We start from the raw sequence: 25366 nt of genomic DNA on the forward strand, positions 1-25366 counted from the left end.
TTGATGTGCTGCTTCAAAAGCACCTCCCAAACCCCCCACTCAAGCTCTTAGAGGGAGGGGAGGGGCCAGAAAGGATGGGGGGAGGAACTGAGAATTTTTTTTCCCCAGGTTTAAGCTGGTAGGCCTTCAACACTGCCACTGAGTGAAACGCCCCACCGGCCTGACCCGCAGCTGCATACGCCTGAACTTTGATGTTACTCGTCATGGCTTTGACTGCAGGGTTGGAGTCTTTAACATCGATATTTCCCCCGATTGAAAGACAGGTGTATAATCAATGAGAGGCATTGATGCATATCCGCGCTTTCGCATCCCCTCCACATTCGCATAATTCACGTGATGAAAGAGATGAATGCGAGCCGAATATGTTTTTTCCAGGACCTCTCCGGCTTGCTGTGAATCTGCGGCTTCTCGCGTTTCCAAGCAAGATCTAATCTCTCAGACACGAGGGCCATTACCTCTAACAGTTCATTGTATGCAGGGCGGACAGGTTGAGAGGGCTCCATTACTATACTTTTTCCCTCAACAGCCTCATCCTGCTCCTCCTGGCTCGAAGCTATCAGATGATTCATCCGCATCCAGCAGATCGCTCGCGTCGGTAGCAGAGATCTCAGTCTCCACTGGGCCTCAGTTGCAGCACGTCCCAGGCCATCGGGAGCAGACGCCTGTCCGAATTCCCTTAAGAACAGGGACAGGTGCAGACTGAGCTTTTTCACTGGCAAACTCTCACTACCCCCTCGAGAACAGAACGCTCATGATCCTCACCGGGACAAATAACGCACGTGTAGAGTGTGTTCTCCAGCGTCAGATAACACGGACACGGGGGAAAACACTTCCTGAAACACTTGTCAGAGGATGCCATTCTATTTCGCCTTCACACGCTTCAAAACAAACGTTCTCCTGAAGACAAAAAAGCTGATGACGTGTACTCTATAGGTGACTCACGGTCGCGCTAGAGTGATGTCACGGCTGTCGCAGGCTAATGTCACTGTATAGGTGACTCACGGTCGCGCTAGAGTGATGTCACGGCTGTCGCAGGCTAATGTCACTGTATAGGTGACTCACGGTCGCGCTAGAGTGATGTCACGGCTGTCGCAGGCTAATGTCACTGTATAGGTGACTCACGGTCGCGCTAGAGTGATGTCACGGCTGTCGCAGGCTAATGTCACTGTATAGGTGACTCACGGTCGCGCTAGAGTGATGTCACGGCTGTCGCAGGCTAATGTCACTGTATAGGTGACTCACGGTCGCGCTAGAGTGATGTCACGGCTGTCGCAGGCTAATGTCACTGTATAGGTGACTCACGGTCGCGCTAGAGTGATGTCACGGCTGTCGCAGGCTAATGTCACTGTATAGGTGACTCACGGTCGCGCTAGAGTGATGTCACGGCTGTCGCAGGCTAATGTCACTGTCATGTTTGTACATGTGCTTCAGACAAAATGTCTTTAAACTCAGTGCCAGTTCCTGTTCGAAAGGGAATCCCTTGAGTTAAAATTCCTCACCCGGCATCATAGGTGAAGTGCAGTGTGTGTGGCTGAGGTAAACCCTAAGTTATGGGGTTAGGGGACAAATCCTTGTTCGTGTGGGGAAATTTTTTGGTCCCCATGAGGAAAACAGCTCATAAATCATACTAATGTTCTGTGATGGGTAGGTTTAGGGGTAGGGTTAGTATAGGGGGATGGAATATATAGTTTGTACAGTATAGAAATCATTATGTATATGGTAAGTCCCCATAAAACATGAAAACACAACATGTGTGTGTGTGTGTGTGTGTGTGTGTTTGTGTGTGTGGGTATGTGTGTTTGATGTGTCTCAATGCCATGCCAAAGGAGGCCAGTGAAAGGTAACAGAGAATTCACTCTTTTTTCTCTCTAACTTGGCCAGGACCATGTGAAGTTTCCCGGCTACCCATCTGAGGGCTTTTGTCCTTCCCCAAAGTGTCAGTGCCCCCTTCTTCCTCCCTTTGGGTTTAATCTGGCATGGAGAGGGATGCGGGAGGATGCCAGCCCCATTCAGCCGCTGATGTCATGCATATGCCCACCGTGGGAGAGCAGCGGATGGACTCGGAGGGGGGCAGGACCCATTCTCCTCTCGCTCAATCCGCTCTCTATCGGGATGAATCACTCTTTCAGGAATGGCAGCCCACTGTGAGGCACAATTGATGGCGATTATCCCAATTTTATGCTACTGTCCAGAGTGAAGAGATTCTCTCTCTGACTCTTTCTTTCTGAGTCTCTCTCTGACAGCTATTACAACCTTTTGACCCTTCTTGAATTAAACACACACACACACACACACACACACACACACACACACACACACACACACACACACACACACACACACACACACACACACACACACACACACACACACACACACACACACACACACACACAGCTCTCCACAACAGCTTGTTACATAATAAATCAATAAAGCTGGAGTAAAAGATAGATGAAAAGCAACTAAACATCTGAAATAAAGATGTTGATGAAATAAACAATCAAATCATTAATCAAATGACATGTTCAATACACAAGTTCATTGGACTAGAATATCTTCAGCCAATGCAGAACCGATCGATAATATCAGTGCTGATATAGTGTCACACTTAGTTTGTTTTCAGTTAAAAGACTCTTGGTAGTTCTTGTTGCTCACTCGCTTAAAAATAAAAGTTCTTCATTGGCATCGATGGTTCCATGAAGAACCATTAACATCCATAGAATCTTTCCTTTGCACAAAAGCATCTTTAGATTTTCATTTTATGTTCTTCACACTAAGAAAAAATTGTTCTTTTAAGAACTGATCACTGAAAGTTTCTTTGGTGAACCAGAAAGTGTTCATCTACGGCATCCCTGTGAAAAACCCTTTTGTAACCTGTATGTTTAAGAGTGCAGTGAATATTTTTAGCCCTTAATGTCTTGCAGCACTTTCTTTTTCTTTTCTCGAGTGAGACAGAATGACACAAACTACATTTACAGGAATGTTCACAAGATACCCCAGTATTATAGATACCGTTCCAGAATCTGTGTGATGCTGTGAATTTAGCTGTGAAGGATAAATCTCTCTTGCATATGTTATTTCATGAAGAAAGTTACTGACACACTCATGTTATTTTGAGAAGTAATTGCTTATGCACAATTATCAAAAGGTCTTATAGCTTAAAACTTATATAAGCCGACCCACAACACCGTTTTATTAAACAATTAGGCTGAAAACATCATGAAGAGAAATTTTACTTTTTTGCTTTAAGTAAAAATCTGACATTTAAACATTTAAATTATTTAAAACATCCCAAATGTTGTGACTAAAATCATTATACACAATCAATCACAATTAAGGTTTTCTTTTCATAGTAAACTGTGGTTGAGATATACAACAGAAAATACCACATGAATCTTAATCATATCATAGTGTCATAACCAGGCGGTATGGGTCAGAGTCACGACACACACACACACACACACACACACACACACACACACACACACACACACACACACACACACACACACACACACACAGTCTGGGGTCAAGACTCGGGGCAACAGTGAGTGTCCAGACAGAGGTCAGATCTGTGCTGGAGGACACACACACAAGGACACACACGTGCATCCCATTAGGTCAAAACAAAGAGAAAGGGGAAAAAAGCATTTCGAGTTTAAATAACTGAATCACACAAACTCGCACAATGCAATTTAACACCAAACTATCTGATTCGGTCCACTGTCCTGCAGAGTTTAGCTCCAGCCCTGAACACACTCGTCTGCCTGAAGACCTCCATCAGCTCGTTCAGGTGTGTGTGTGATCAGGTGTGTGTGTTCAGGAGTGTGTGATCAGGGCTGGATCTGAACTCTCGAGGGCCAGACGTGAGAAGCCCTGCTCTACAGGAATCTTCTGGATCGGCAATGTCGCGAGTCCTAAATAATGCAGCTGAGCTACAGGAAAACGTACTGGAAAAGTCAGTAGCATTGCTTATTTTAGTAACTCTTCGTCACTGTGCATAAATATTATAATCTGATTAAAATATAGAATTTTTAGAGCAAAATTAATGTAAAGAAAATCATGATAATACTTCAAAATATACAAACAATTTATATTTAAAAGTTTTGAAATTATAATTATTACTGCATGCATATTAATTGTAAAAAGCAGTCAAATATAGTATAAAATGTATAGTGTAAACCTATGAAAAGTAGCAATTTTCACAACTACCAGTGCATACTTTTCTCCATGTTCTGTGCAGAAGAGGAATAAACGGAGCATGTCATGGTGTTATTGAGCCCTGCACCTCCGTGATGCTGGGACTGACCCATATGTGCACTCCATCAGTGTGCATGGACGCACTCGTATTGTGTGCGGAGCTGGTTCAGGCTGTAATGAGCGAGTGATTAGGGATTCGGGGCTGCGCACAGGTTTCAGACGCGAGCTGTAATGATGTGCTCAGATCATTCTGGTTGAAGGGTTAGCAGGCCTTCATTCATCTATAGTGAGCACACAGAGGGGCCCTCAGGGGCCGAGGGCCGCCACAGTCTCTCTCTCTCTTTCACATGCCTCCTCTTTCTCATTCTCTCTCTTTCACATGCCTCCTCTTTCTCAATCTCACTTATTTTCTTTCATTCTATACTTTATGTTGTCTAGATTCCTTCTCACGTAACTACTGTGCGCCGGTTTGTGTGCCAAGTGTTTTGTCAGATTCCACAAAGCTTTTCCACAGGAATATTTTCAACACAATGTTTATAGAGATCATTTGTACCGTACTGCAGAGTGCCACCGAAACTAATTCCCTCGCTTCTTTGTATTTATAAACTGGATATGTTTTAATGGAAGTCTAGCATGCACTATTAAGACACAGGTTAACACGAGACTGCTTTGGTAGAATTCTGTGTAAAGTTATGTCTGATCTCTTGTCATAATCGGCTTAAAAAGTAAACATGGCTACTTTTGCTTGGCACATTTTCTGAGTGAAGAAACCATAAAGAGATGTGACACGGCTATCCATAAAACACTGTTTACATGAAGCCACAGGAATTACACCAAACCACAAGTGTATCCCACAACTACACAGATCAATCAATCAATCAATCAATCAATCAATCAATCAATCAAAATTTTTAACTGAAGAATGCACAGTGTTTTAAAGTGGACCTATTCTGCTTTTCATCATGTTCATCTTTCTTTAGTGTGTATTGCTGCTGTTTGATCATGGAAAAGCTCTGCAAATCTCCAAAGTCCCTCCAGCGGGAGTTCTTCTCTATATCAGTGTCAGTGTTTCTGAACTCCTGAAACGCCTCCACTGTAGTCTTGAGTTTCTTCCGGGAACGAACACGTCACAATATTCCTCATTTAAATAATTCATGCGCAGAATAAAGGGGCGGGGCCTGGTTGAGTTAGTTAGTAGTGTGTTAAACTGGCGGTTATGGTGAGGGGCGGGGCATTCCCAAACACACCAATCACAACACACTGCTCCCAGTGTAAGGCTGTTCACTGTGAACATGTTTCCTGTAATCGCTCTGTGATGTCATCCTCTCATCTCATACAACGGCATAAATCAATATAATGTGATTATAATGTGTTTATGGCAGTACCGTAGCTCACGTAACCTTCTGATTATGTTAAAGTCCCCCTGTGGTGAAAATCCAGCTTTTAATGCTGTTTTGTGGTGTTTTTAAAATGCGTTAAGACAAACCTTGTGTACATTCATAAGTCGACACCATTGCTGAGTATTTTCACAATTCACTTTTTTGAGCTTCAAACCGTTGGTTGCAATTCACTGCCATTATCAAGCTTGGAAGAGCCAGGGTATTTTTTTTATATAACTCAGATTGTATTCATCTGAAAGAAGAATGTCATATACACTTAGGATGACTTGAGGGAGAGTAAATCATGGGCTAATTTTCATTTTAAAGTGAACTACTCCTTTTAAAAAAAAAATTTCAAGGAAAAAACATTGAAATATATAATTTTGGTGATCAAAGATGGGTTTTAAGGGATACAAATATTGACTTCAGGGGGACTTTAATGAAATAATGCTCATAATCAGAGTAAAATATGAGGTGTACTGCGATGTTAATCACATCAAACATGTGCGTATAAACTTTACTCACATTTCTTCCACTCTGATCAGTGTGTGTGTGTGTACTAGAGCTACACGTGGATGATGGTTCAAACATTAGTGAAGATGATGTACAATCAGCCGATCAGTAACGTAAAGACAGGGTAATCGGGTCTCGTTTCACCCGGAATGAGTTTATTTTGCACATTACACCACTTATTGCACAGCTAATACCAAATACATAAATATGTGGCCTTGAAATTTTGATTTAAGGTTCAATTATTTTACAATATTAACTATACTGTATATAAAGCTTCCACTTAGAAAAAAAACATACTCCATTGTAAAGTACAAAAGAATTCAAGCAACAAGATGAACAGCGATAATATTACAATAATATTAAAAATGAAGTCCTAAGAGGTCATTTTCACAAGAAACACCTGAGATTGCAGGATGGCGGCAGTTACGTCTATAACAACAGAGAGTGACTCTATGGAGAGATGTGATAGTGAAGCATGTATAGTAATTCAGTCTCTTAACCTGCTTTGAAAAGAGCAATACAAATAAACCTGACGTGATGTGATTTGACTTCATACAAGAGACTGTTTCAGTTACCTGGATTATCAGTCTGGTATACAGTGTTTCCATAGACAACGGTCAATATTGCCAAATTTCTAATTGTTGAATGCATTGGTTGACCAATCCGAATAAATTATTCCAAAATAAATTATTTATCGGTGCACATCATTATTGTTTTAATAATCTTGAATCAGGATAACTCCCCCTCCCCCTCTTGCAGCATCTCTTCTCTTCTCTGATGACGAGGGCGGGGCAACCTGTCACTCACATGAGATCAGCCAATAGCAAACCACAACCATCCAACCATCCAATCAATTCCCTACGGACACAATCAAGCCATTTGTTCTTGTTCCAGAAGCGTTTCACTCGGATATACGGCACAATAGAGAATAAAAGACCAGCGCAACTCCCCTTTCATGCCGACTTTAAGTCTTAACATTGATTAATATTAGCATTACTGGTGAAGATGTAAAGGCATCCAGTGCAGCTCTGTTGAGCTCAGCCATCATTAAACACACTCTGTTATCTGACTGTAGAGAAGAGCAGCATTTGATCATCTCAGTCCGAACCCCAGAGGAGCTCATTAAACCCCCTGCATCTCGTCCCCCACACCGACAGAGAGACGCTTCACTCCTGCATCCACACACACACCAGACCATCACATCCACAACCAGCAGAATCAAACGCTCAGCAAAACAAAGAGACTGTGAAGCAAACAACAGGACAGAAGATAGATGGTCCTAATTTCTCACAGCCCAATTAAAACACCCTCCATTCAAGGCAATCCGTTCATTAGCTGGCCATCTTGGGAACGCACTCGGGAAGATACTTTCAGTCATGCCACTACACTTCCTATCTAATTGAAATGGGAATACCAAAATCTAGAATATTTATATTTCATGTTTGTCGGGCAGGACTTACTTCCCCATATTAGGTGTTACAGTTTCTCCCATTCGTTGTAATTGCAGAGTCTCAGCTATATAATGAGTACAGCTGTGACAGGAAAATTATCTCCTCATGCACGTTTGTACTGGCATCATTCATGCGCATGTTCATAGTAGCATCCTCTGCGTGGACAAATGAAAGCACAGTCACATTCCCACAAGGAAATATGATAAATACTTTTTTGGAGGGTTCTGTATGTGTTTCATTTTATTCATTCGTTCTTTGCTGTAAATAGATTGTTGTCCCTGTCTGATCATGAATACAAACTGTGCCTGGTTGCACTATTGATTTAAAATGAGTGTTTTTATATGCATGCTAACAGTGGACTGCACTGACGGTAGGACAGTGTGTATCCATCACAAATTCACAAAAATACTGAAATAAAAAACTATACAAGTATACCCAAGTATAAACATTGTCATTATATTTTAGCAAAATGTAGGATAATATTAGATTTGTAACATTAACACACAGAGACAGATGCAACAAAAGTTCCTTGTGTTTATACACTACTTGTGGAAAAGAGGATTTATATATGAAGGCTTTTGGCATTTATATTGTTCGTTAAAAAATCCCATGCTTATTCTGGTTAGTGTTTGAGCAGAAAATGTTGAGAAAACAACCCTAAAATAAACCTAAAAATCAAACAATCTGTAGGATTCTGATTTAATCGTGCGATTCACTTTATTATTTTTTTTGGCTGAAGGGATTTCTCAGGTTTCTGTATACTCTATTTGATATACTTATATAAAAAGTATATTCAGTTTACTTTTACCAAGCTCTTCACACACTTGTTTTCTCCAACAACAGTTAATCTCTCTATCAAAACACACCAAAACCACCAAAACCCTTCATATTCATTTTTCTTCAATTCAATTCGCGATTCACAGTTTCAATTCAATTCCAAACAACAGCAAATTCACCACAAAACAAGATGATTCCATAAATAATTTGATAATAATGACAATAATGATTTAATACTCTCTCAGTTCATGTTTCCTTGTCTTTTATTTTGTAATTTGTCAGCCATGTTTCCAGTTGTTGTCATGTGCTTCCATTGTTTCATGTTTTGATTGGTTCCTTGGGGTCTGGTTCTCATTGGTTTATGGTCTTGTCATGTGGTATTTAGTTGTGTTTTTTCATTGGTTCATTGTGTTGATTACTTTCAGGTGTGTCTTATGTCATTAGTCCTTGTATATTTAGCCCTCATATCTAGCTTTGTTAAATGTAACTTGCTGTTTGTGAATCTTTGTTTCATGGTTTATTATGGTTAAGTTTGGTCAAGTCACTGTCGGGTTCAGTTCTATTCAGGTGTACTTTAATAAACTGCACATGATGGGTTCTCAAGCTCGCCTTCAGTGGATTTATCGTCACAACTGTGTTTTAAGCATAGGATTAGTTTATCTAATGTCTCTCAGGAAAGACAAAGAATGACAAAAGACTGTTTACTGCAACAAGAGTAAATCTATTTCAGCATATTATTGTTCCTAAAAACATCATTAGTAACCTAATCCAAAGTAGCATAATCTGAATTCTTTCTAGAGTTACTATTATTTGACCAACAAAATACATCATGTATTTGATGGGTAAAATGCCACTGTTATTGTAGAGAAAATAATATGGTAATAATATTTCTATTAGCGTTGATTTCAGTTGTAGTGTGGTAATATTTGAGCGGTGATGTGAGAACACCTGAGAGACTTCCACCAGAACACATGGACATCCATTTCTTCTCCACCTCCACCTCCACCTCATTTCATTTAAAGCATTTTAATTCAACAAGGTAAAAAACGGGAAACAAGTTGTAAAAATTACTGAACAAATGCCTAAAACATATAGACTGATGATAAAAAACATACAGTGGGTGTCATTCATGAATCTTCCATGAACCCTTCCCAAAACTCTCCGGCAGATTCACAAACAAGCTCATATATGTTATAGTTAATCATGTGTATGCAAATTAACTCCAATCATATGTATATAGGGTGATATTTTCACATTTAACTAATTGGTCAACTATTTATTTTTGTTATTACATATCATTAAAGTAAATAGGGTCCAACTTTATATTAAATGTCTTTAACTATGTTCTAACATTTAAATCAATCAACTGATACAATGCACTTATTGTGTACATACTGTACATGTTTTTACACTGTACTTTTATTTTAAAAATACCTGCATGTAATTACATCTGTAATTAATTACTGAATTGAATGTCATTCTATATATCTATAATGACACGGTTAACCCCTTAAACCCACACATACAGTAAACCTGTGCTAATATTACCCGTCTACTCCTCAATAACAGCACAGGTGTTTACAGGACAACATCAGCACAATAAACCTATATTCTATCTATTGTTTTACACAGTTCATAGTAGTTAAAGGATTAGTTCACCTCAAAATGAAAATCTCCTGATAATTTACTCACCCCAATGCCGTCCAAGATGTTCATGTCTTTCTTTCTTCAGTGGAAAATAAATAAAAACATTTTGAGGAAAACATTTCAGGATTTTTCTCCACACAATGGATTTCAATGGTAACCAAATTGTTGAAGTGCAAATCAATGCAGTTTCAAAGGGTTCTGGAGTGCTTCAAAGGGCTCTGCATGATCCCAGCTGAGGAATAGGGTCTTATCTAGTGAAACGATCGGTCATTTTCTAAAATAAAATAAAAATGTATATACTTTTTAATCTCAATTGTTCGACTTGTGCTGGTATGTGACGTGACAGGCATTATGTAATCACGTTGGAAAGGTCACGTTGGAAAGGTCACGCTTGATTTGGACTTCAACCATCTGGTTACTGTTGAAGTCCATTGTGTGGAGAAAAATCCTGAAATGTTTTCCTCAAAAAACTTAATTGCTTTTCCACTGAAGAAAGAAAGACATGAACATCTTTGATGGCATTGGGGTGAGTAAATTATCAGGACATTTTTATTTTGAGGTGAACTAATCCTTTAAAGACACCTTATATAAAGTCTGACTGTCTGTATTGTTATCAAAATGCAGTGCCATCAGTCTGCCAACACAAACCAACCAACCAACCAACCAACCCACTTCCTACTAGCATTTAAAAAGATACAAGCACTCATGAATCTGAAAGTGATAATGTGAAATATCGCCCACAGACATTCACTAACTCACTAACAAATGAGTTCATACAGCTCTTCTGGTGCAATTTCTTCTCTTATTTCTCTACTTGCATCTCGACTGCCGGATAAAGGTAATGCAAAAATAATAATAAAAAAATAATATGAAGATTTGATATTCCCCCTGTGAGATAGACAGTTTATATAGTAAACTGAAGCGTGTTTCAGGCGTCACTGCTGTCCACACGTGTGCTGATGCATGGTGCATGATGTCTGATGCATAACCTGAAGCCAGATTGGAAATGTCCAAGTATCGTACCAGAAGCTCAAAGTTATCGTATTTGGAAGAAAATTATCATAGTTAATTTTTAAGCCTACAACTGACCAAAATTGACCAACAACTTTTTGACACAACATGAAAATGACTTTTGACACTTTTGACATCCAGCGTTTGGATGAAGAGTTGGCATGGTTAAAATATATTCATAAGTAAACATAATATCAAAATGTACTATTCTATTTTTTTTACAGAATGCTGCAGTGTTTATTATAAGTGATTTATCTGTGCACATTGTTTTTTTTTAGTAATGTGCACTGGTAATCTTTCATCAGAATCGTTAACCTCCCCTCCTCCAAACGCTGTCCGTTCTCTTCATGACGTACTAAAGATCATCCACAACTGACTGCAAATGCCATTCAGATCCGCCTCCATTTAGTTATCAACGCCCAACTTCCTACCATCCAATCAATTCCCTCCAGATGAAATCAAGCCCCGCCCTACATTCTTCACATTCCAGAAGCCGTTTCACTCGGATATACGTCATCAAAGGGAAGAAAAAAAGAGCACAACTTCCCTTTCATGCTGACCTTAAGGATCTTAGTTGAAAGTAAAAAGGTTGAATACAAGTATGCTTTTGCATGAATGTTGAAATAATCGTTGCTTATCAGTTTTAGATGGATTACAATTCTTTTATTGCAGTTACAGACATTTTATTTGACACACTCTAACTAATTTCTCAGATGTTTTTAATAAAGATTATCTGTAATTGTAGTATCAATTATCGGCCCCTAAACATGATGTGGAACGACAGGGTGTCTGCAGGGTTTAGTCAGTCAAATTTTTATGACCATTTTGATTTAAATTTATGACCTACACGAATTACGAAAAATAACTTCCTTTCAAAAGTTTTTTTTTTAATTGACTTTCATTAAAAGTAACAAGTTTCATTATTTAAAGGTTCCATTTTCTTAACAGAGTAACAAACTGAAGGCTCCCTTTTCCTAAGTATCAATAACACAGGAACAACACTTAACAATTATCATGATAATATATCAGTCAATATCGATAATTATCACGATAAATGTCAAATCTTTATTTCTTTCAAGTTTAAAGGCAGATTTTTGCTCCTAACTGAAAGTTGTAGAAACCAGAGCGTTAATTGTGGTTTTAAACTACTCTTTATTGTCAGAACATATCATGCCAAACATGTGAACATTTCACAAATCTGAGGTAGAACATTCAAACATTTGTCATTTGTCCTTAACAAAATAAATATCTTTATTGGAAAATTAATTTCTTAGTTTCTGCATGTGCTAATGGGGGATATTGTTTCAAGTCTTGAAACAGGTTTGTGTTGCCTGACTTTGATGGCACGTATCTTCATGAAATGTATGAAAAACAGTAGTAGCCTAAATACATTAAATACTGTAATTATATTCCATTAGTCCTTTAATACATTGTCTACATTAATAATATAATACAATTCAATATGTATATCCCACATTTCACGGTGCAGTTAATATTACTAGGCTAACGTTACAGTAAATCCATGGTAAATGATGGGAATTTGTAGACGGAAAAGCCTTCTGACTGTATCGTTGCACACAGTGTTTCTCCTGTTGGTCAGCGCTGTTTCATCTGCCTTTAAACTGGTTTAAATCACTGAGAGATGTGTGTTCTTCGCTGAATTCAAGCGCTTCTCACTGGATCTCGTGACCGAGGCCGATCAGAGTAAACGCGCTGCGCTGCCGTTTGGACTTTGAGCCGAGCGGATAAATGGTCTGTGTGGCGCGCGGTTTTCGTTCCGCTTTTGGTGCATAAACATTATCGAACTCTTTATATCGTTTTATCGAGAAAAAAATTATATCGCGATAATAATATCGTTATCGTTTAATGGCCAGCCATAATTTCAGTTAAACTAAGCAGTGACTCAACGACATATACAGTAATAAGCTGAGGAGATTCTTGCGGGTTTCTGTGAAAGTCCTTCCGACAAGTCTGTTTGCTGCACTGCCGCATGGACCTGGAACGCTGTGATACCACCCAGATTCCTCAGACAGAACTACAACAGGCGAAACGAATGAATACCGCCGCCAGGACATTTTTTTGGGGAAAAGGCGATGGTAGAACCAATGAATGAACGAGCATATCAATTTAAGACGTGGCTAAATGTAATTTATGACCTTGTATGGAAAATCCGGACGTTTTTATGACTTTTTATGGCCTAAAATTCGTATTATTAAATTTAAGACGTTTTATGACTTTTTATGACTCCGCGGAAACCCTGGAACGATAGCAACTGTGACTGTGACGGATCCCTATATATGTCAGTCAGACGCTTCTAGATGAAGAAGTGATCAGTCTTTGGCTGTAGATGCCAAAACATTTGCTTCATGAACCAAGGTTGGAAACTGTAGTACATACTGAAGCCTGGTTAGCTGAGATGACATGATGTGGCCAGTTTTAAACACACTCTGAAGCCAAAGATTTGTAAAGGTTTCAAAGCACCCCTCATTAAATGTTGTTTATGTAGAATTACAAACTTTGTGCACAAAGTATGAAGACTTAAAACATTACAGACTAAAACATTGCAGTTTTGATCACGTCTCTCTATATTTATGAAGACTTTGTGCTTTCAAGTATAGTGTTCATTTTGTTAAAGAAAACTATGACGAAAAGATAAGACTAAGATGAGACGAAGAGACGATCAGTATCTTTAAACACTTACTGTGACTATATCAACATGCAATCTTGTGGACAAAAAAAGATGTCTAAATTGCAGAAACGCAATGCTAGTCAAAAGAACCTTCTTTGTTTGTTTAGAATCCACAAGTATAGATTTATACACTGAATTTGCAACATTATGCTTAAAGGGATATTTCACCGCTGGAAAGATAATGTGTATTTAAATTGGGTCATTTATACAGTAGAAATGTGAAATTATTTTAGAAGTTGGTGCCTTCTAGAAAATGTATGTATGGCTCATGTGGATGAAAGACAACAACTCCCAGAATGCACTTGCTTCGCTGCCCTACGAGGCCACTCCCAAGCCACGCCTCCCGGTTACAGAGGGCAGTCTCGGAAGAAATGATACAACTAGGCGACTAGTATACTCGAAACTGAAAAGACGGTGTTTTATCGTGAGCTCCCCCTATGGGCGGGTTGAACACATGCGGAACAAGCTCCTCCTACTGGCTGTAGTCTCTCGCCTCTGGACAGAAAAGCCTCCATGACGCTAAATGACGATTTTTGAGTCATCTGAGGTTTTTTTCCAGACACAGAATACAGAAATCTCTGGTCTCAGGGGGACATGAGGGGACATGAGGGAGGGAAGCACGGTCACTCCAAAATACTGCCGGGTTTCTACTGATACAAAGCTTAAGGCTAATCGGTGAGGTATCCCTTTAACACTAAAGGTGGAAGGTGGAACATGAGAGTCTGCCAAATGCATAAATGTAAATGTGATAGATAGATAGATAGATAGATAGATAGACAGATAGATAGACGGATAGATAGTAGGGATGGGGCGATATGGCCTAAAAGAAAATCCGATTTACGATTTAAATAATAAAAAAATGTCCCTACTTAAAATCAATCTTAAGATGACAAACAAATTATTTATTTTGTTTTGATTTTCCCTTCTGGGATTTGATCTGGATTTTCCCCTTGGGGTTAAAGTGCAATCAGAAACAACAAGCCAGAAAGACAAGATGGCAGGCCCTGCCTTTGTAAACAGTGAAAATGTAACATTACATAAAATGGGTGGATTGGGATTTGGGGGGGGGATGCAAAAAAATTGCATCACTGTAAGTATTGTGATTGTCAAAACATTTGATAACTAGACAGAATTGTATTAAGTGTAGTGACGACACATGGTACAATGACTGGTATGCTTCTGTTTTTATTATAGCTTGACAAAAATTTCACAATTTCAATTCAATTCAATGTGATTTGAGTCTGGCCTTGATTCAATATCGATGCCTTTGGATAAATATTAGGTACAGTGGATACATTAATGTGTTATGTTAATTGTTCTCCAAAAAAACCTCTCACCTAATGCTGTAAACATACAGAGCCCTGTCAGCTAATATTATTATTAAAGGTTAAAACTAACATCTCAAATTAAATATAATGCTTTTTTATAATTACAGCGTTATAATATTTTAATGATATAGGTAAAAAATATAATAAATATGTAATATAGTTATCGTATTGAGCAAAATACTCCTCTCTATAGCAATTTTTTAAGTCCAACTAACGTGCTCTGGTCATTAAATGTCTTTCCTGAGGTAATTGTAACTTGACGTGACATGACGTGACGTATTGTTCTCCAGCTGTTTTATGGACCTCTTTCCACAGTTGAAAACACTGATCGATCGGTTTTATTACATTTCGGTAAGTTGAACTGTATCTTTCAAATGACCTATTGATCATTGGTGTTTATTTACCATTAACTAGTAGTAAAGAGTAACAGATGATCGGTTCACGTGCCGCTTCAACTCTGTCAGAGATCTGTCACGTCACATTTACAAGCGCCAAAACGGTGTTTATTGTTTGAATTTCGTAATTAAATTGACAAAATCTGAGCGCTAAGAACTGATTTCATATCGATAGTAACTTTCTCTGTCTTGTCTGTCGGTGTCAGTGTCCTCTTTGCTTCGCGGTTTTTGAATGGATGTTCTCACGGCGTGAGAGCCGTGTGTGTGAAAGTGTCGATTGCGTGATTCTCACGGTGAGTTCGTAAAAGTTGGCGGCCCTGCGGATTCAGTGTGTAAATGTTTCTGGCGGGTGTGCTTGTGCTGCTGCGGTCTTGTTCATTTGCGATGTTGTTTGTGTATCTCTATGGCAAACGCTCAAACGTTCAGAACTACGGGAGCCCAGAGAGAGCGTCGGCGGATGTTAAAGATAAAACCGATTTTCATTCGAACAAATTGACGTAAACTACACTTTCGAGTTAATCGATAAAATCGATTTATCGCCCAGCCCTAATAGATAGATAGATAGATGTAAAAGATGTATAGATAGATGATAGATAGATAGAGAGATAGATAGATAGATGATAGATAGATATATAGATATATAGATGATAGATGGATAGATAGATAGATCGATGATATATATATATATATATATATATAGATAGATAGATAGATAGATAGATAGATAGATGATAGATAGACAGATTATCATCACTGCATTGGTTACCTATAAAGTTCTGTATTAATTATAAGATATTGCTACTGACTTATAAAGCCCTAAACGGCTTAGCTCCAGTCTATTTAACGGATCTTCTATCACCCTATAATCCATCGCGCTCTTTGAGATCACTAAATTCAAGGCTTTTGGTCATACCTAGGATATCCAGAACCACCAAAGGAGGGAGAGCATTTTCACATTTGGCTCCAAAACTCTGGAATAGTCTTCCTGATACTGTTCGTTGCTCAGACTCGCTCTCCCAGTTTAAAACTAGATTAAAGTCGCATCTCTTCAGCCAGGCATTCATATAATCCTACAGTTCAAACTACAATCCGGCCTCTAGCTCATAAATGCCAGAGGAGAACTGGCCCCCGACTGAGCCTGGGTTCTCCCAAGGTTTTTTATCTCCATTAGGTCACCTGATGGAGTTTTAGGACACCATTAGGTCACTTGATGGAGTTTTTCGGTTCCTTGCCACTGTTGCCTTTGGCTTGCTCAGTTGGGGATATTTTGGGGATATTTAATTTAATTTTATCAATCAATAAATTCCTCTTGAAACAAACTTTGTTGTATTATTTTAATTTAATACTGTGAAGCTGCTTTGATACAATCTGTATTGTGAAAAGCGCTACACAAATAACTGACTTGACTTGACTTGACAGATGATAGATAGATAGATAGATAGATGATAGATAGATGATAGAGAGATAAACGGCTAGATAGATAGATAGATGGATAGATGGATAAATGGATAGATAGATGATAGAGATGGATGGATGGATGGATGGATGGATGGATGGATGGATGGATGGAAAGAAAGAAAGAAAGAAGGAAAGAAAGAAAGATAGATAGATGATAGTTAGATATATAGATGGATAGATAGATATATAGATAGATAGAAAGAAAGATAGATAGATGATAGATAGATAGATAGATAGAAAGAAAGATAGATAGATAGATGATAGATATATAGAAAGAAAGATAGATATATGATAGATAGATAGATAGATAGATAGATAGATGATAGATAGATAGAAAGATAGATAGATCGATCAATCGATAGATAGAGAGATGGATAGATGGATAGATAGATAGATAGATAGATAGATAGATAGATGATAGATAGATGGAGAGATGGATAGATGATAGATAGATAGAGATAGATGGAGAGATGGATAGATGATAGATAGATAGATAGATAGATAGATAGATAGATAGATAGATAGATAGATAGATAGATAGATAGATGGATAGAGAGATAGATAGATGATAGATAGATAGAGAGATGGATAGATGATAGAGAGATCGAGGATAGATAGATAGATAGATAGATAGATAGATCGTTATATATATATATATAGATAGATAGATGGATGGATAGATAGATAGATAGATGATAGATAGAGAGGTGGATAGATGATAGATAGATAGATAGATAGATAGAGAGATGATAGATAGATAGATAGATAGATAGATAGATGGATAGATGATAGATAGATAGAGAGATAGAGAGATGATAGATAGATAGATAGATAGATAGATAGATAGATGGATAGAGAGATGGATAGATGATAGATAGATAGAGAGATAGATGATAGATAGATAGATGGATAGATAGATAGATAGATAGATGGATGGATGGATAGATAGATGGATAGATAGAGAGATAGATGATAGATAGATGATAGATAGATGATAGATAGATGGATGGATGGATGGATAGATAGATAGATAGATAGATAGATGATAGATAGATAGAGAGATGGATAGATGATAGAGAGATCGAGGATAGATAGATAGATAGATAGATAGATAGATAGTTAGATATATATATATAGATAGATAGATGGATGGATAGATAGATAGATAGATGATAGATAGAGAGGTGGATAGATGATAGATAGATAGATAGAGAGATGATAGATAGATAGATAGATAGATAGATAGATAGATAGATGGATAGATAGATAGATAGAGAGATAGAGAGATGATAGATAGATAGATAGATAGATAGATAGATGGATAGAGAGATGGATAGATGATAGATAGATAGAGAGATAGATGATAGATAGATAGATGGATAGATAGATAGATAGATGGATGGATGGATAGATAGATGGATAGATAGAGAGATAGATGATAGATAGATGATAGATAGATGATAGATAGATAGATGGATGGATGGATGGATGGATAGATAGATAGATAGATAGATAGATAGATAGATAGATAGATAGATAGATAGATAGATAGATAGATAGATGGATAGAGAGATAGATAGATGATAGATAGTCTCGCATAGCCAGACCTTCAGACTGACGGCAGAAGGTCTGGACTCTATCGCAGCATTTCTTGGCCAAGGACCGCCCAAGAGGACGTTTGACTGACATGTAACACAACCAATCACAGTTTGTTTTGTACCGCGTCATATTTAGGGGCGTGACAATATATTGTTGATGTCCCTACAATAACAGACCGGCGTGCATCTAATAAATTATTCATTCAAGAACCTTGTGCAAGTTTACTGCATCAATGGAGCCGCGAACTTCACATACTTTTGAAAATACAGCGTTTAGTTGATCGTGGTAAGCACTCATTGTCTCAGTTGTAAAAACAACGGCTTTCTTCTTCCACGAGGGGTTTTGGCGTCATGACATTTGTTTCCCGGCGGACCGAAAATAAACGCGACACTCGCGCCCCCTGCAAATCCGATAAAATTCAACCAATCAGATGACGACTTCGACATTCCTGAAGTGTTTCCAGTTAAGCGTACCATATGCATCAGACGTTTAGCCAACGTTCCGTGGGCGTGACGTCTGAGGCTGAGACTAGATGATAGATGATAGAGAGATAGAGAGATAGAGAGATGATAGATAGACAGGGATGCACATAAGTGGTGCGCAGGTGCGCTACCCAATTAAACAATGCGTACCAGATGAATTGCCGCAACCCTCATTTGCGTACCTAAGATTTGGGGATAGATAGGTGCGCAATCTGTGGTGTTGGATAGGCCTCAGAACTAGAGATGCGCGGATGGGCTATTTCATCCGCAACCGCATCGCAAAACTCATCATCCGTCCGCCATCCATCCGCACCAACGTTTTTGACCAATTTTCAAAACCGCACCCGCCCGCCATCCGCTGATTGGGCAATGCAAGGCGCTGCTGACGACATTCGCGAGACTAGAAAACTCTCTTACCTCAGAATATCAGCAGTGAACTCCGTCTCCGATCGGCGCACATGGACAAAAATAAATAAATTATTTAAATAAATAAATAGCCTAAATTAAACGACCTTCGGCAAACCTGACCGTACAATATTTTCATTGTAGCCTAATAGAAAACGCATTTTGGCACATCATTTAGGATTTTTCGTTGGTGCGCCATCAGCTAGCCTATGCCTACAAAAGACAGATGAAATTTAATATTAATAATTGATCCATGTCGGTATACACAGCCTAATATTTTACACTTAGGCTATAATAAAAAAAATAGCCTAAACAATCAAGATAGCCTATTTACTTTTTTTATTTATTAAAACCACGAAATTAGTTAATGAAACATGGATTAAAATTAAGATACAATTAATACAAAACGAAATTCGCTTTAAAGAAAGGCTTTGTGCTTTCTGCTTGAGGTCTCTGTGAAAGTTTGAAAGTCTTTTAGTGCCGCGGCGCTTTCAGAGTGAACGCGTCCGTAATGGAGAACTGTCACTCACGTAAGATTGTTTTTTCCTCATAAATGACAAAATACTTTAAAAAAAAAGTCAAACCATCAATTTAAAAAGTATATATATAAAAAAAGGATGGATTTATAGCGTTTTGGGGGGAAAAATGGATGGATGACCTTCTATTGCCTTTGTTTTTAATTCTCCTTTTTTGAGTTTGTTTTATTTTTTGGATGTAGGTATAGTCAGATAACAATATTTAACAATATATTATGCATCCCTCTAATTTGTTCCTCCCGTGAGGTGGGTTAAGGAAAAAATGCATTTGAAAATGTGAGGACCAAGCAACAACCCCAGGTTCTCCCCTGAGAACAAGACCAAAAATGTTATGTGCACCCCTGTAGATAGATAGATGGATAGAGAGATAGATAGATGGATAGATGATAGAGAGATAGAGAGATGATAGATAGATGGATAGAGAGATGGATAGATGATAGATAGATAGAGAGATAGATGATAGATAGATAGATGGATGGATAGATAGAGAGATAGATGATAGATCGATGATAGATAGATAGATGGATGGATGGATGGATGATAGATAGATGATAGATAGATAGATAGATAGATAGATAGATAGATGGATAGAGAGATAGATAGATGATAGATGATAGATAGATAGATAGAAAGATAGATGATAGATAGATAGATAGATCGAGAGATCGAGAGATAGATAGATAGATAGATGGATAGATAGATAGATAGATAGATAGATAGATAGATAGATAGATAGATAGATAGATAGATAGATAGATAGAGAAATGGATAGATAGATAGATAGATAGATAGATAGATAGATAGATAGATGATAGAGAGATAGATAGATAGATAGATAGATAGATAGATAGATAGATAGATAGATGGATAGAGAGATAGATAGATGATAGATGATAGATGATAGATAGATAGATAGAAAGATAGATGATAGATAGATAGGTAGATAGATAGATCGAGAGATAGATCGAGAGATAGATAGATAGATGGATAGATAGATAGATAGATAGATACATAGATAGAGAAATGGATAGATAGATAGATAGATAGATAGATAGATAGATAGATAGATAGATAGATAGATAGATAGATAGATAGATAGAAAGATAGATGATAGAGAGATAGATAGATAGATAGATAGATCGAGAGATAGATAGATAGATAGATAGATCGAGAGATAGATAGATAGAGAGATGGATAGATAGATAGATAGATAGATAGATAGATAGAGAGATAGAGAGATGGATAGATAGATAGATGGATAGATAGATAGATAGATAGAGAGATAGATAGATAGATAGAGAAATAGATAGAGAGATAGAGAGATAGATAGATAGAGAAATGGATAGATAGATATAGAGATAGAGATAGACGGATAGATAGAGAGATAGAGAAATGGATAGATAGATAGATAGATAGAGAGATAGAGAGATAGATAGATAGATAGAGAAATGGATAGAGAGATAGAGAGATAGAGATAGACGGATAGGTAGAGAGATGATAGATAGATATATAGATGATAGATGGATAGATAGAGTGATAGATAGAGAGACAGATCTTAATTAACCAGTGCTTGTGTTCTGCCAAGTTCCTCCACAAAAGCTCTCTGTGTGAGTGTTTCATTGAGTCTCGGATCAAGCCAAGAGCGCCGGGATAATGGAGGCGTTTAGAGGCTCTGTCCCTGTTCACAGGCTCCCTGAGCTGGGAAAATGTTAGTGCAGCGTTCAGGAGGGGCTTTTAATTGTTTTCCCATCTCTCTTTTTTTCGCCGGCTTTCAAAAGCCTCAGAGCTGACAAACAGGCAATGAAGGGGATTGTGTTGTGCTCTGTTGGCCCCAGCCGGAGGTAAACACACAGCGGCCTGTGTTCCCGGAGCTCGGGAAGGACAGAGACGGAAGCTGATGGAGATGGGCATAGGGTGCCATTGTGGGAGCTGGCATTGTGTGCGGCGCTGGGATTCTCATGCGTGTCCCTTCAGAGAAGCAGAGGGTGATAAAGCTCTCTCGGATCCAGTGAGTAACGGCTCTGCGCTCCCACACATTTACTTATTTACATTCACAAGAGTGAAATTAATGGCCCGCGATCTCCGACAGTGCACACAAAGACACTCACAAAGCCAGAGACTTGAGTGGAAGCCGAGGGTTCGTGCATCTGAGGCTGGGATGGGGAAAACAAAAACACACTCGGAAGAGGACGTGTGTGATATATGGATCCTAATGCTAATGTTTCTTTGATAATCGCTCGCACAATGAACACACAGAATCTCACACGCACTGATTCACACTGTTCTGGCCGTGTGTGTGTGTGTGTGTGTGTGTGTGTTGAAGAACGTGTGGCAGACTGTACACAGAAGCCTTCTTCTCCAAACCTGAGAGATGATCGTGAGAGTGAGTTCATTCAGGATGATAAACCACACAAGTCAACAATCCCATCGATCACACTGGCCCGGGACTCATAGCCGGATCGCCAACAATTCACAATCACAGGTATCATGTGACGTGAAGCACAAATTCAAAAATTATTCAAAGATTGTTATTCAAAGCTGTATCCAACTCAGTGAAGGAAATCTTAAAATACTGTTCATGCCAGAATAACGGCCACATGCATTGATCCCGGATGGGACATGTCTAATTTAGCTGATAATTAGCCCATATTTGATCAACCTTACACAGAACCAGCGGTTTGGGCAAAATCAAATAAAAACCTTAAAAATACACACTCTTAAAAATAAAGGTTCTTTATGGGCATCGATGGTTTAGTGAGGAACCTTTAACATCCACGGAATCAAAAGCTTAGAAATGGGATCTTTAGGTACTTTAGACGTTCTTCAGACTAAGAACACTGAGAGGTTTTATGGGGAACCAGACCCCGTTCTCAAGGCATCGCTGGGACAAAACCCTTGTGGAGGAGTGCACTGAATATCAAAGACGGAGACTCCAGCTCTGAGCTCATTCAGAGCGATGGGAAATCCGGTGTGGGAATGATCCGAACACTTCAGATCGGACAGCTAAAGGAGCAGGAGCAGCATCTTCACCCGTTCTCATGACCACATGTGTTTGAAGTCCACATTTGGGGGAGGAGGAGGGAAGAAAGGGGTGATGAAGAGCGCACGGAGAAAGGAGTTGGATGGCACTTTGGCAGCGCCGGCATTTTCCCAGGAGGATTACTCACGCCGAAAAACACACACATTTATTTGTCGCTCAGCCTTTCTTCCCCTCATCTTTTCACTTCTAACACTCCTTAAGCTGTTTTAAATTTCTCTCTCACACCATTTATCCACTATTTTTCGGCATCCTGCTTTTCAGTTTAATTAGCCTAATTTCTTCGTCCTCTGTGAGCCGACAGACGCACAGTGACGGGAATGTCTTCAGACGCTGATCGTATCCAGAAACACAACCCTACCCCAGTTACTCGATCTCCTCCTCATTCAGTTCTCCTCAGTAAACGCAGAACCATGAACTGAACGGTTCCTCCACGCTGAACACAGATGTACCTGATGAGTCTTCACAGCATGCTCTATTTCCCCAGGATGCACTTTACATTGATTTCGACTCGACACACCAACCCCCCGTGCTCATTTCAGCCCATCACACCTGCCTTCACGCTGACCTCTGACCCCCAGCACCGATGTGACACGAGTGGGGGAGGAAATCAGGCACACAACGCTTCATAATCCATCGTGTTGCCAAATCAAAGTATGACACAACCTGCAGACATGAAGCTAAAATAAAGGTACTTTCAGAAATCGTTTTATTCTGTCGGTGTAGCTGATAGGTTAGGGTAAAAATAACATGAATCACTGGAGGTACAGCATAAACACATTATGCATCTACACACACACACTCACACACACTCACACACACACACTGAATGGAGGACTTGTACCGAACGTTTTGCCACTCTGGAGCCTTTTGATCTCCACCAGAATGAACATAATGGATTATTTGCATGAAGGCTCCCTCACACTTCTCTTAAAATCACACATTAGTCAAGCGGTCCTAGTCAGAAATAAATACAGCAGGATTTAAAAACCAACACTGAATGACCCCAGATCCTGCTGGATAACCTGACATTTCTGTTTCTTATTATTATTATTACTATTAAGTTAATAGTTACAGGAGTTTTGCAGAGAATGCAGATATCTTCAGTAAAATGCACATTTGACAACAGTTGAATGTACGTGAGCACAATTAATGATGACACTCTCGTTTAGTTAAACATTTAGTTGCTGATTTTTTTTAACACTATAGCCTATTAGGTGTCTTTAACTACTTCAAAGAATTAAGTTAAATGTATTTATTGTGTTGATGTTGTACAGTAAACACTTGTGCTGTTATTGAGGAGGATACAGGTTAGATTAGCACAGGTATGTGTGGGTTTAAGGGGTTAACAGTGTCATTATAGATGTAATTACGCGCAGGTATTTTCATATACAAGTACAATTTTAAATACATGTGTGTCCACGACAAGTGTATCGTAGCAAATTATAAATTTTAATGTTATTTAATTGTAGTTAAATTCACTTCATCCAGAGAGAAAGAAAGAAAGAAAGAAAGAAAGAAAGAAAGAAAGAAAGAAAGAAAGAAAGAAAGAAAGAAAGAAAGAAAGAAAGATGCAACGACATATTTCATCAGACTGAGCGCATTAATACATGTTAATGCAAGTATGAATCTATGAATGACATATTTACAGCTACCACTGTGGATCACACACACACTCACACACACACCGCCTGAACAGCTCTCACTCACCTGTCGACCTGGAAGACTCAGGAACGGGTGAATGTCGCTGTTTTCTTCACTCTTTGCTCGGTTTCTCTCATGCGCTTTGGTGAGGATGTGACGCGTCGGGAGCGCGTTCTGCGTTGTGCGTTGTGTGTTGTGTGGATAATCCGGTGCTCCGAGCACATCTACAGTCACACTGAAGGAAGACTACCTCAGTGAGAACACAGGCTGTGTGTGTACACACTCCTCCTGCCCCGCCTCGCACCAGCCTCCTCCTGTCTTCACACTCTTCAGGGATTCCGCTCACATTCGTCAGGAAAGCTCATTCCTTCAGAACTGACATGTATTACTGACAGCAGTAAGTGTGGAGTCAGGAATGTAGAGTGCGAGATTAAAGAATGGAAAGAGAGCAGAAAGGAAAGCGAGGGAAGAAGGTAAATCTGTGAATTTCTACAATCTCATCCACGCTTTCCTGCGATCTGTCCTGGATCCAGGTCAGGAGTGGAGCGGCTTTTTTTTCTTCGATAAATTGGCATATTTATACGAATTAAATCGTACATTGTCGCCAACAATTGGCCTCTTCCTTAGTTAATGAATTCAACGAGAGTTTAGGGTAAATAAATCCTAACGTGGATCAGTGGCACTGCTACAATTACGCAAATTTATGCAAATGTAAACATAACACACGCTTACACTTTCTAAATCTAACACATTATGCAAACTAAATTAAAATCATTAAACAACTGTCAGTTCAACCATTTCAGCTGAACCTTAAA

At 38.9% G+C, this 25366-nt stretch overlaps 1 protein-coding gene across 2 annotated transcripts in view; it reads right to left on the reverse strand.

The window, feature by feature from the left end:
* Positions 1 to 24823, reverse strand: part of slc1a2b (solute carrier family 1 member 2b) — a 52186-nt gene extending 27363 nt beyond the window's left edge. The window contains exon 1 of one of the 2 annotated variants that reach the window (XM_082159670.1): positions 24618 to 24823. The gene's annotated coding sequence lies outside the window, so the exon portion shown is untranslated. The remainder of the gene's footprint in view (positions 1 to 24617) is intronic. The other variant, XM_082159671.1, reaches the window with a different exon arrangement.
* Positions 24824 to 25366: the final 543 nt, after the last annotated feature.

Source organism: Leuciscus leuciscus (genome assembly GCF_965113295.1).
Source record: "Leuciscus leuciscus genome assembly, chromosome: 25".
Taxonomy (NCBI): Eukaryota; Metazoa; Chordata; class Actinopteri; order Cypriniformes; family Leuciscidae; genus Leuciscus; species Leuciscus leuciscus.